The sequence below is a fragment of the Microtus pennsylvanicus genome, chromosome 6, assembly GCF_037038515.1.
Source record: "Microtus pennsylvanicus isolate mMicPen1 chromosome 6, mMicPen1.hap1, whole genome shotgun sequence".
Lineage (NCBI taxonomy): Eukaryota > Metazoa > Chordata > Mammalia > Rodentia > Cricetidae > Microtus > Microtus pennsylvanicus.
The window spans coordinates 35,674,690-35,684,696 of record NC_134584.1 but is presented as its reverse complement, the minus strand read 5'-3'; the positions used below and the strand labels follow the sequence as shown (position 1 = coordinate 35,684,696).

Genomic DNA, 10,007 nt, shown 5'->3' with positions numbered 1-10,007 from the left:
ATCAAAAGTGTTGAATACCTTCTGAATGCTCAAGACAGTGAAATCTTTTCTTTGCCTCTTCCAACTCCCGAGTGCCCAACTTGCCTCCTGATCTCTGCCTGAATCACTGCCGAAAACTCGGACTCCATCATCACCTGCCTGGCTCCCACTGTGACCTTCCTGTTCCTTCCCATAAGGAGCCTTGTTATTACATGTGTCCCACCTGGATAATCCCAGATAATCTTCTCATTTTAACATGCTTAATTTAATCCTACATATCGCGGTGTTTGGTAGCATATTCACAGGCTCTGGGGATTAGCATGTAGATATCCCTCAGAGAGCCACATTTCTGTCCACAGAGCAGAATAATCTAACGAGTGGTATGAAAGAAGTTACTATCTGATATAGAAAGATAAAAGACAAAAGCTGTAGGGTATGAACAGCTTTTAATGTATGTTCTCTCTCTCTCTCTCTCTCTCTCTCTCTCTCTCTCTCTCTCTCTCTCTCTCTCTCTCTCTCTCTCTCTGAAAGACAGGGTTTCTCTGTAGATTTGGAGCCTGTCCTAGAACTAGCTCTTATACACCAGGCTGGCCTCGAACTCACAGAGCTTCTCATGCCTCTGCCTCCCTAGTGCTGGGATTAAAGGTGTGTGCCGCCAACACCCAGCTTTCTTTTTGTTCAGTCTGTCTCACTAGATAGTACAGGCTGGTTTCAAACTCATGAATACTACTGTTTTATCCTCCCAAAGTGCTGGAAATTATCGGTGTGTATCACCATGGTTGACAGGAATTGATTTTCGAAATTGCTTTCTTCTTGAGGAATGAAAACCAAATTTAAAACCAGTATTCTAGTTAATTTTAAATATTACAAAATGTTATACTATGTGTTATATTTTTACATTGTACATAACTAAACTAAAAAAATTTATTTTCTTTTTTCTTTTTCTATTGAGACTTTCTCACTATATAACAGTGCTATATATGGTTAAGTCTTTATACTTTGACTATCTTCTAAATTTTCAACTTCTCAAGCTACATCCTTTATAACTTAATGGCAAGAATACCATGACATTTTCCATAAACAAGTAGACTTGGAAAAGACAATTTCTGACATTTGTTGAGTTATTTTGATTTTTCTGTTGATTTTCAGGTTTTATTTCAAAATAAGAAAGTTCTTGTTACTTATATTTTAAAAATGATGACCGAGAAATATATGATTAGGTCATTTGCTTTAGGTAGTGTAACCAATAAAGGAATATGTCAGACATGTTCCATTTGTTTGTCCAAACCAGTGTTTAACTCTTCCTTGCCCTGCTCTGGGAAGCTGGTTTTTCCAACAGCAGCCCCAGAGCTCTTTTTCCTTGGGGTTGTGGCTGGCTCCTAGCAATGGGGCATAACAACAAGGCTCTTAAAGGGTCAGAAGAAACAGGTATTTTTCTTAGCCAGCTGCGACACTACTCCCTTCCTGTCTTGCTTTTTTCCCAGGATCTGTTCTTGTAGGCGGTATCCGTCCACCGTCATTCAATTGTGGTAACAGCTTCACAAATCCTACGGCTAGCAAAGCTGTTTATTTTCTTTATTATTTTTTTTCTGGTCCCTAACTACTTTTTTCTCTTTCTCCTATTTAAAGTTACAAAATGACAAAGCAAGGCTTATCAAGTTGAGGTAGCGCTAAAATTCTTTCTTTGTATTGAGGTTGGGCAAGGCAACCCAGTATGAGGAATATGTTCCTAGAAGCCAGTCAAAACATTAGGGGCAGGCCCTTGGTAGATCAAGCTACACAATTATCATACGTATGCAGAGGTCCTAGGTCTATCCCATGCAGGCTCCCTACCTGTCACTCCAGTCTGTGAGTTCCTATGAGCCCAGGTTAGTTGTTTTTGTGGGTTCCCTTGTGATGACCTTGACTCCCCCACCCCCACCCCTTGGCTCATACAATCCTTCTCTCTCTTTAACAGGATTCTCTGAGCTTGGACCAGTTCTTGGCTGTGGATCTCTGCATCTGTTTCCATCAGTCACAAGATGAAGGCTCTCTGATGACAATTGTGGCAGTTGCCAATCTGATTACAGGGAAAGGACAGTTCAGGCTACCTACCCACTATTGCTAGGAGTCTTAGCTGGGGCCATCCTTGTAGATTTGTGGGAGTTTCCATTGTACCTGATTCCAAAATGTGTCCCCCACCAAAACATCTCTTTCACTACTCTCCCCTCCATCCATTCCCCCAACCCAATCCCTCATGCTCCCATCCTTGCCAGCCCCCAGTCTACCCTTCTATCTCTTCTATTTTCTCTTCCCAGGGAAATGCGTGCATCCCCACCCCTTTATAATTTTAGAACTTTGTATTGGTAACATGACTTTAATCCCAGTTCTCAGAAGGGTGAGGTGCAAAGATAGGCAGATTGCTGTGAGTTTGAGTGAGGTTGGGGTACATAATTAGCTCTAGGCAGACAGAGCTACATAGTGAGACTTTCTAAGTAAACAAGCAAACAACATCAAAAACAGAAGAAGGGATCAGATTCGTGGAGCTGGCATTATAGACAGTTGTGAGTAGCCTAGAAAGGGCGCTGTGAACTGAACTTTGCCCTCTGGAAGAGTAGCAAGTGTATTTTTTTTTTTTACCACTGAGCCACCCTTCTATCCCCGCCTGTACCATCACTTGCTTTAATCTTCCCTACTTCAGAAAACGAGCTTTTTATTAGATTATTTACAGTTGAACTGCTCTGAATGTGCCACTCGCCCCACTTTGGGAAGCTAGCTGCAATGTGATTATAAATATGTTTGTCAATAAATCCTAAGTTATTTCACTATATTGTCTTTAGTAGAAACTTAGACCCCCCAAGCACATGAATTTATGATTTGGAATAAATTAATTTTATTTTAGTCAATGACCTCTATGCTTATTCTTAGTTATTGCTTTAAAAAAATAACTTTTGGAAATAGCCAATACTGTAATTTTTAAATATATACTATAGGGTTTGTATAATGGGTATATCCTGTAATAATCGTAATTATAGAACTAATATTTAGCCTGGTTACTATTCCGCTATGGTGAACTTTGTTTATAGCATCTAGCCTGTCAGGATTTGGTGTTAAGCTTTGCAGTGAGTTAGAATTTGATTCATTAACACGGAAAAAGTGCTGTTCTTCAGAGAAGTGAAGTCTTATGTACCACAGGATACAATATACATTTGCTATTTTAGAGATTTCTTTTCACCATTTCCAAAGCATTGCTGATGCCTGTTTCCTTGGCAACAAGGTGATGTGAGAACTGAAATGAATGAGTGCATGTGAGGTGTACACACAAAGCTATTGTAGGTATGTAGGGGAAATATCAGGCCGACCTTATCTTCTTTTGTGCGCAACGATGATAATGCTAATGAAGCAATGTCACACTGAAGGCAGTTGCCATGGTGCCAAGGGGTTAGGTACACGTGGCAGTCAATACAGGCCTGGTGCAATTTTACATGTGCTTCTTACTACTGTTCACTTTTTTCTCCAGTTATTGTTTTAAAAATTAAAAACAATGTTGTTACGTGTGTGTGTGTTTTGTATGTGCGCTAGCACACACATGACATGGCATGCGCGTAGAAGCCAGAAGATAACTTGAGGAAGTCCAGTCTTTCCTTTCACTGTGACTCAAAACCCAGGTGGTCAGGCTGCTGTGGCAAGCGTCCACTCAGCCACCTCTCCAACCTGTCGCGGTCATTCTCATGCCACATACACTCATCAACTAGCTGATAATAAGAAAACTAAGAAAAAGCTTGTTTCTTTTCATTTGTGACATAGAGTTAGGCATAGCATGTGGGTCTCTAGTGTTTTTTTTACGATAGCAAGAGCCATCGTTCAAAATGTATTATGACAGTTAGGAGTTGTGGCACATGCCTATAACCCTAGGACCCCGGTAGTTGAGACGGAAGGATGGCATTTTAGAGGCCAGCCTTGGATACAGCCCTGTCTCCAACCAAAATGGATCATGAGAGTATAATGTTCAGTTAACCCCTAAATCCAAGGCAGTCACCAGAGATCATGTGCATCACACCTGATCTGTAAGCCTGTGAACAGCAGTGCTTGTTAAGGCTTCAGGGCCAAAAACTACAGTCATGCTCACATTCAGAAAGATGTGTCTGTTATCCACAAAAATATATCTGTGCTTCTTTCCAGAGCAGAAGGGATCAAGGGAGATCCTCTGCGAAGTGACAATTTGGTTTCCTGAAGTGGAGGGACCTTATTAGTGGCTCAGCTTTGGTCTCTGTGGCCAGCGGGCTGGAATTCAGCAGCAGTGCTAACTCTTTCAGTCTCTGTGAGTGGGGACCCACATGGACTGTCCCACCCCACTGCCGCTGCTATTCTGACTACCCAGTTTGTGCTCTCCTGGGCAGTGTTGTGGTGGATGGTGACAGAGAGCGACTTTTCAGCTGGCCCAAGCATTTTACCTATCGGGTGTCTCTTGCCTTTCCCATGATGGAAAACTGTCTGCATCAACATTTGCAGAAGAGGGGTGGTCTTAGTGAGAAACTGTCTACATTAATGACAAGTCCCCAGTGGGGATCATGTATAAAAATTTTAAGTAATCATTAAAAAGAAGAGCAAGACACAACAGCAACATCAGAAAATCCAAATGAAAATGTATATTCTTCTCACGTGAGTGAGCCATCTCTGAGAAGAAGAGAATGCCCTGGAACTCAGTGTTGGAGAAACCGGTCACACGCAAGACTGTGAGTCTGATCTCTAGCACTCAGAAAATGTACAAGCAAATGCTTCTCTGTCAAATATCTAAAACTAACTGATGTGGGAAGGGAAATAAGATGTAAATCGGGAGTTGTAATGAGCATAAGAACTCTTACTACTGTCAGCAAATATTTGAGTTTAATGTGATTTTACATTTTGTAAAAAACTGTATTTTAAGATACTGCCCACAGGACAGTGCACGAACTTCTTTTGGAAGCTGAAGTGTGTTGCAACTCTCCTGCTTGCCTACTTCAGTGGAAGTTTAACTTGCGTTTCTGTTCTAATAGCTAATGGTTATCCGGGAGTTTGGCAAATAGTCTTTGATTACGGTTTCTTATTTGTTCAAGACTGGCCAAGGTCTATACTAATTATCAACATTAGTCCCTTAGGAATGGTGATTTCCTGCGTTTTGAGTCAATTACTTATATTATATACATGCTAACTTTAAAGGCAATAAATAGGAATGAACAAATAAGCATGTAAGCTGTTCTTAGGTTTAACCTATAAATTAATTTAGATGTTGTTGCTCATCCTTCATGCACTGACTTGTAGATTTCTCTCTCGCTTTCTGAAAAACAAGTGGACATTTAAGAATTTCGAAAATATTTGTATGGTAAGGAAAAGAACCTCTGAACTTGAATCTTTTCTTGATTGACATTACTTAACTTTATGTGAAATGATATTGCATTTTCTTGCCCATAAAAGGATGAGGTAATACTTTCCAATTTGCTGTGTTCGTCTTTTTCATTGTAAAAGTTAGGGTTTCACCGAGAATTATTGCAGAAGGCACGTTAATTCTTTATACACATATATCATTTTATTTCCTCTACTTTTTAAAACCCCTGCACACAGGTCTCTTTAAAAATCCCCTCGTTTGACAGTTGGCAACTGGTCAACACTGGGCCTACTTCCTGCGAAAGGACATTATTTTGCATGTCCTCGGAGACTGGATAACTAATGTGTAATGCTTTACTTAAAACTGTAATTAAGTTTAAATTAAAATTCCTTGGGTTTTTAACAGAGAAGGAAGTATTTCGGTGCCCCTTTCACTTAAATGTAATATTTGCCAGTCTGTCTGGGCCAAAATACCTCCATTTATAGATACTTATATTGTTGTTTTAATGTTGGCATTTGGTCTGGAAACTGTAAGAAAACTTTGCTATTTTCTCCCTTTCTTCAATGACAGCTGTTTCACTTCAGTTTTTTGGTAACAACAATGCCAAACAAACAAACAACCTGTTGTCCTTCGCTGACCATAACTATTATTATCGCAAATAGCAATGTGCTGGTGAATCTTTCTTAGAAACTTCCGTCATGCTACAAAGTAGGAGACACCCCCAGGATGTTTTCATCCTGTGTGCCAGGGGCTTGGGTTCACTTGCAGAGACTGCTCCTCAAGTACTCAGACATCCTACACTGTTTCTCATGAATCAAACTTTTATGAAGTCCTTCCTTACGGTTGTGAAGATTCATAAACTCTTACCAGCGAACCCATCTGTCAGAGAATGAAAGACACTCACTCTGTTTCCATTTTAGGTACATACCTCAGTTCCACCTTGGATGGCTACTATTACGTTCTGAGCTCAAAACATTTTAATTAATTCCCACAGTTGATGGGATTTATTATTATTTTATTCTCCCACAGTGAATGAGTGAAGAAATGAATTTTAAAAAATGTAAAGCAAAACAAAATGAAACACGAAATTCTAGTCATTAGTGGAGTTTTTCAAAAGTTTCTTGAATTTTGTGATTTTTTTTTTTAAGTTGCAGTATGGCCAAGTGAAAATAATTGAGAAGGCACAAATTAATGGTAGTCTCTGCCAAAATCGAAAGAGAAATTAAAGAGCCAAGATAAATGGTGATACAGTCAATGCATGAGAAATTGTTTTACATGATCTATACTATTTATGTGAAGCTGGATATACTTCAATAACATCATCTAGAAGAGATTATATTATTTTGAATGTATATATACCACAAATCCATGTAAGGGGCAAATTCATTATAAAATACCAGGAAGTAGCTTGTAAGGTATTTATTTTGTATTTTCAGTAATTAACGTGTTTATGTGACCTACAAAGGAGAAGAGACTGTATGTGTGGATGTTTACAAACAAAGCACTTGATGTAGTGAGTAACTTAAACATCTCAACTTGAGACTTGGACCTAGTCCAGTTAATTAAATCCTACAGAAATGCTTTGGTGAAGCAATCGAGTATTTGCAAGGCACTATTGTTTTTCTAACATGAGACACTTTCTTTTATTTCTTCTTGTCTTCGCAATTGAATACAAACCCTTGCTGTCATTGATTACATCTGCTGCTTCTGTTTGATACCTCAGTCTCTGTCATACTAATTATACAGTGCCCTAATGCGTATGGTTTGGTTAATAGGGGGCTACTTATATCTAATCATCGTATCTTTCTTTGTGCAATTTGGATATTGATGAATGGCTTAATTATTTAAAAATAATCTCCTGGAGATCATTTATTATAAGTCTTTGTTTTAAAACTTAAAAAGGATACATCATTAGCACACCCAAGACTTGCACTTATGTATATATTTTGAGCACCAATTTAAATTTAATTGTTATTATTTTATTCCATTTAAATGGATTTCAAGATATATGAGAATATCAACACGTGAATTTTGTCGCTTGAATTTTCTAAGTATAGGAGACAACGTAAGCTCTATTTAAATGGAAAAGTTCTATTATTTTTGGTAAATGAAAAGGTTTTGTTATTATGCTAATTATTGTTCAATGTGTGTTTTAGATACCATTGTCTTTAAACTGTGAAAATGTCTGTATTTTCATGTTTTTCCCTTAAAACTGACTAGTTTTTCTTAAAATTGTTAATATAAGACTATTAAAGAATATTACATTTTAGATCTTTTTTGTCTCTAGGATGGATTCACTGAGAGTGTGTATAAATTTTACTGTTTTTCTGTCCTGTTTTTTGTGTTATTTCTTGATAACGTTTTCTCATGTTACTACTATCTAGTCCAGTGTATTTAATATTTTGACTAGCGTCTCTTTTTTGTGTTTTTCTATTTTATTAACAGATTTCATTCTTTGGCAATTTTTTTCATGTTGATAATTTATTGTGGCTACTTCCTCCTCTTATTTCTCTCCCACACTTGCAGCCCTTGTTTGCCCTAGCAAATCTATTTATTATATTAATTACTTTTTCTTTTCTTTTATGTTCCACAGACTGTAACTAGGATCATCTGGGTGACTCTGAGTTTGGAACTACCCATGAAAGCCTGGTGTGTTCAATCATGGGTATACAACAAGATACCATGCCAGCCCCTGTTAGTTGCTAATAAGTCAGCAGTAAGTGGTAGGGTCCAGTGAGCTCCTTCCCTTCAACAGTTGATTACTACAGTGTCTTATTTGTGTGAGTCCATAGCTATTGCATAATTACTGTGAGTTTATGATACCCATGGCTTTGCCATACTTACGAGACGGCGTTTTGCCATCCTTCTCCTTATCTTCCAATGCCTGCATTCTTCCCATTTTCTCTTCTGCAATACTCCCTGAGCCTTAAGGGAGCGGTATGCCTTGTTTAAGGCTAAGTCTTCCCCCGCGCTTTTTTTCAGCATCTTTTTTAACCTGTGATCTTTGTGTTCACCTCTGTATCACGCCGAGAAGCTTCTCTGATTTAGGCTCAAAGTTGCCTTTTTGTGTGGGTGTACTCGTATACAGAAGGTAGTTGGGGATATGTAGTTTAGCTAAGCCAGTATTAGGCTCATCCCTGGGGCCCAAGTCTTCTTCAGCCATGGGTTTTTGGAACAGGTTTACAGCACTGGACATGAATTCTCTCTAATAAAGCAGGCCTCAAATTGAAGCAGAGGATGGTTGTTCACACCCATAACTGTCATATCATTTTAGCAACAACAGACCCATTTTCCCTGGCAGGTAGGTACTGAATTTCATAGTTTACATCTTGGTAAAAGCATGATGTCTTTATACCCTCCTCACCCTGTGAAATACCAACCAGCTCTATTAAAGCTATCTAGCTGTAAAATATGCGGTGTCTTATCAACTAATTCTTTTAGATAATTAGTGGAATAGCAATCGTCTGTACTGGTTTGTCAGTTTCTGGAGCTTCAGTTACAGCAGCTTCTATGATTATATCCTATGCTTGGCACTAGCAATTTTGTTTAGTGATCTGTTACTTCTAGGAATGGTTTGTATAGGTTCATCAGGTGTCTTCCTTCAAACATTTTTTTGACATCTTTTAATTAGATTTCATATAATAGGCAACTATCTTTTTTTATGGCTCTTTTCAGTTTATTGCATGAAGGAGTTACACTAGTCCAAGTTAAAAGCGGACCCCAAATGGTTACATTATACAAGCTGTGAGGTTTTTAAACTTGTGACAAGGGACAGGAGGGAAATTCTACTCATTGCAAGGAAATCCTCACTTAAGCTTCAGAGTCACAAGCACTTAAAACCCATGAACCTTCAGCTGATCGTCCTTAGCCAGTCCAATCTCTATTAGGAACTGGCATATGTTCTTGCGCTGGTCACCCTGTAGCTGAATTACTTCTCCATATTCTGGATGCTCAATTACAGTACCATTGCAGGCAAATTTCTTCTTAAACGCCTTCACTAGTTTCTTTTTATCGGAATCATCAGCGATCCCTTGGACAGTGGTAAGGGTCTTCCTACCGTTTCTCTGTTGAATTCTTATATGGATATAATCCTCAGTGCCAGCAGGAAGCAGGTCATCACCCTTACTTGCATCAGTAAAGGGGTCGAAAGAGTGGAGGTTCTGAGTAGCGGACATACTATACGATTCCTTTTCCTCGGTGGAAACGGCCTGCGGAAGGCGGCTGCGGGAGAAGGTGGGCGGGGGGGGTGGGGGGTGGGGGGGGGGGTGGGGGGTGGGGGGGGAGCAGAACGTCGGGAAGCGAGGGGGCTCGAGGGGGAGGCAGCTGAGTCCTCGGCGGCGGCTCACTGACTGGGGCCAATAGGCAACTATCTTATTGGGTGATTCCGTTATAGCTTACAGGGCTCTCCCCTCCCATAATATATTAATTCCTTCTGAAAGCCTTTCTCATACCCTCACCTTCTTGATTAACCCTTCATTAGCCACGTTTCCCCAAACCTACCTCCATCCTTCTCCCTGTTTGGACCTTTTTGCTCCCAATATTCCTTCATCCTCATTTTCCCTATGTACCACCATCCATCCTCACCCAAGGCAACACTTACTCTACTTTTCAAGTTTTCTAGCTCCTGGAAATACTCCAAATTAAACACACAACACTAAAGAGTTGAGGCTAGGATTCATGTGTG

The 10,007-nt window shown here is 39.4% G+C and overlaps 1 pseudogene; it reads right to left on the bottom strand.

Moving 5' to 3' along the window:
- Positions 1–8,977: 8,977 nt before the first annotated feature.
- On the bottom strand, positions 8,978–9,550 carry LOC142852794 (eukaryotic translation initiation factor 1 pseudogene; annotated as a pseudogene).
- Between the last annotated feature and the right edge of the window lie 457 nt (positions 9,551–10,007).